Source organism: Camelus ferus, chromosome 23 (genome assembly GCF_009834535.1).
Source record: "Camelus ferus isolate YT-003-E chromosome 23, BCGSAC_Cfer_1.0, whole genome shotgun sequence".
In the NCBI taxonomy this organism is placed as follows: domain Eukaryota; kingdom Metazoa; phylum Chordata; class Mammalia; order Artiodactyla; family Camelidae; genus Camelus; species Camelus ferus.
The window spans coordinates 9,490,285-9,493,659 of NC_045718.1; the positions used below are offsets into that span (position 1 = coordinate 9,490,285).

Below are 3,375 nucleotides of genomic sequence, written 5' to 3' on the forward strand. Positions count from 1 at the left end.
TTACAATCATGTCTTTTTGCTGTTTTGCCGGTGACATTAAATAGGAATGCCATTAAAACATAATGATTAATAATTAATAGAATTTCTCAATAGCATAAAAACATTAACAGTGGAACCAGCAACCATGTTGTTTTTGATATGAAATGAATAAAACCTTATACTTTTATATATCTAGTAAAAGCTGGTCATGAACCCAGTGTGATTTTACATACATTTTATTCCTTTTGATTGTTGATACATGTCAGGATTTAAACAATTATGAACACTCAGGTAACATTTTATATTTGAATTTCATTGATTGAATGATTGATTGACTTTTACTTGTAGTAAGTACTACTATCAAACTCCACTCGTGGGGCCAGAGACCCTTGTGGTATTTATGAAACACTCGGCCCCGTGTAGCACACTCCCTACGTTTGTGGGTTCATCGGCCAACCAGTGGCCTCAGCTCCAAGCTCCAACACTGCAGTGAATTTCACTTAAACGATGACATATAAGCTGACCTAACTGGTTATATTAACTGGATTCCTGACTGTTTACATTTAGCTATGCATCATTGGCAAGACTAATTTTATTTTCCCCAAGAAATGAGTCTTTCCATCTTGCAGCACATAATTTATTAGATATTTTTAGAAGGATAGCTTGCAAAAAAACATAATCTACCAAGATGCAGCTTAGTATCGTTACACAAAACACTGCATTGTATTCCTGTGAGTCCTCATTAGAGACTGGAAAAAGACCAATTCTAAGAGTTTCCTCTGTCCAGAGGGAAAGTTGATGATGAATTCTGGAAATAATACACACTTGGGGTCAGAAAGGTGGTGAGCCTAGCGTTTACATGATCACCTGTGGGACTAGACAGCCTGGGTTCTAACAGACTTAAAATAAGCCGCTTAACCCTCTCTGAAATTCAGCTTCCCCATGTGTAAAAAGGGAACGGTAGTGCTATCTCATAAAGATTCCGAGGGAATTAAAGTATGTAGTACCTTGAATACAGCACTGACACACAAAAATTAATCATCAATCAGCAATTATTGGTAGATCAGGAGAGTCTGGAAGGTTGAAGCGGTGTCAGTGAGGGGCTTTGCTCACAGGTTTCTAGAAGAGACTCAGAATCGTGCAGTTATGCTGCGTGTTGTACCCTATGGTAAACGCCTGGGAACCGGTGGGGGGTGGGGGACACCTTAGAGGAGGCTGCCAGTGCAGCAGGGACGGGAGGGCCGATTTTCTCTGAAGGCTTGTAAAGCTTCCTGCATGTGCTCCATATGCCTGAGGAAGTTGCCAAGGAGATGGCAACTTTTTTTGTTCTTTTTCCTCTGAAGGGTTGAATTATTTTAAAGAGCTTGCAATTCAGTTTTAAAAATGCACCTAATGAAATAAGTGCAATAAATAGGAATTGAGGCCGTTGTGATTTCACTTCACTACAACTAGAATTAAACAAAATCCAGAGTCACTGTTCTTCACTTCAATGCAAATTATGAAATTGGACGGTGCTAGCACGTCCCTTGGGAAGAGGTAAAGGTGCTGGCCTCCTAAGGAGTGGGAGGGGGGGCCCCAGGATGTCAGGGCTTCTCCGAGGAGCGATTCTAAAATAAATCTGAAAGACGACCTTTACCTAAGGCCGTGCTTATACAGCATAACTTGTACATTGTGTTTCGTGAGATCAAGGAGGAACGATGACAAGGCAGTGTGTCAGGATGTTTTAAGCTCTTTCTGTCAGGAAAGAAGAAGAGCATTACACATCTGTGTCAGTAAGGGGAGAAAAGTTCAACCTCCAATCAGGAACCGTGACAGAAAATGACGAGCTATTCTTGGTTTACATTAATTAGAGAAAGGATAACGAGCTCCTCACAATTGTTCTCTCGTTTCTTGCAACTCTCACCTGCTTTGGCGACAGTGGTGGTGCTCGCAGTCAAAGAGGCGGTGGTTGCGGGGGGTGGGGGGGGTGGTCACAGATAGAAAAGTCCAAACCATAACAACTGAAAAAATAAAAATCCCACAAGTACAAGATGACTGGATCTTCCTGTAAGAAGGATACTACTTATATCTGTGACCATTAAAAATACATTAGATTGGCTTATCTATCAGATGAACCCTTTAGGTGTATTGTTAAGAGTTTATGATATGGTTTCATATCCTCCTCTTTGGAATGTATTTCAGGGTCTGCCTATGGAAAGCACTGCCTTCTTTCTCAGACCTTTTTTGTGAGCATCACGGGCCCTGCGTGTGGACCACTATCTCGTTTAGGCAGCACCGTGCAACAGAACTTGCCGTGATGACGGAAATGTTCTGTACCTGTGCGGTCCAACCTAACAGCCACATGACCGTCAAGTACTTGAAAGATGAATGTGAGACTACAGAACTGATTGTTTTAAAAAGCTTTATTGAGGAATTATTTACATACAATAAACAATGTAGCCACAATTTCCATTTCCTATGCTCTTTTTCCCACTGTAGAGATTTGTGTTTTCACATAGTATCGTTTTCCTTCTGCCTGAGTTCTTCGTTTAACATGCCTTGCAGTGTGGAGCCGCTGGTGAGGAATTCTTCCAGCTTCTGTGTATCTGAGACGTCCTTCTCTTCACTTCGTTTCTATGTAGATTTCTTACTGAATATAGAATTCCAAGTTGACAGCCTTTTCTTTTCAGTCCTTAAGAATGCTGTCTTCTCACCTGCACTATTTCCAACGAGAAATCTCTGTCATCCTTAGCTCCTGTATGTAATGTGTCTGTTGTTCTCTGGCTGCTTTTAACGTCTTCTGTTTATCACTGATTTTGAGTCGCTTGGTTATGATGCACCTTGGTGTCGCTTGCTTCAGGCTTCTTATTCCTGGGATTCATTGGGCTTCCTGGAATTGTGAGTTTATCAAATTTGAAAAATTCTTAAGACTTTCTGTCTTCAAACAATTTTTATGTCCCTCCTCCTCCTCTTCAAGTCTGAATGTGTGCTACCTCTCACTGATGCTCTGTTCTTTCTTTTTTAATTTCTCTTTTGTTTTTGTGTTTCTTTGGATAGCTTCTATCGCTATTTCTTCAAGTGCACTAGCACGTTCTTCTGTGATGTCCAGTCCCTGTAATCCCATCCAGTAGAATTTTCATCCACTCATCGTAGTTTTCATCTCTGGGCTTTTTCATAGCTTCTATGTTTCCACTTTTAACTTTTTGAACACACAGAATATAGTAATAATACTTGTTATAATGTCCTTGTCTTTTTAATCTAACATCGATGTCTGTTCTGAGTCAGTGTCAATTAATTGATTTTTTCTCTTTATTATGGGTTGTATATCCCTGCTTCTTTGCATGCCTGATGATTTTGGGTCAGTTACCAGACATTATGAATTTTAACTTGTTGGATTCTGGGTTTTTAAAAATTGCT

The 3,375-nt window shown here is 40.1% G+C and overlaps 1 non-coding gene across 1 annotated transcript; it reads right to left on the minus strand.

Annotated features, from left to right (window-relative positions):
• Window positions 1–319: 319 nt before the first annotated feature.
• Window positions 320–470, minus strand: LOC116659440. Its single transcript, XR_004314834.1, has one exon. It is a non-coding gene; the product is annotated as a small nucleolar RNA SNORA62/SNORA6 family (small nucleolar RNA).
• Between the last annotated feature and the right edge of the window lie 2,905 nt (window positions 471–3,375).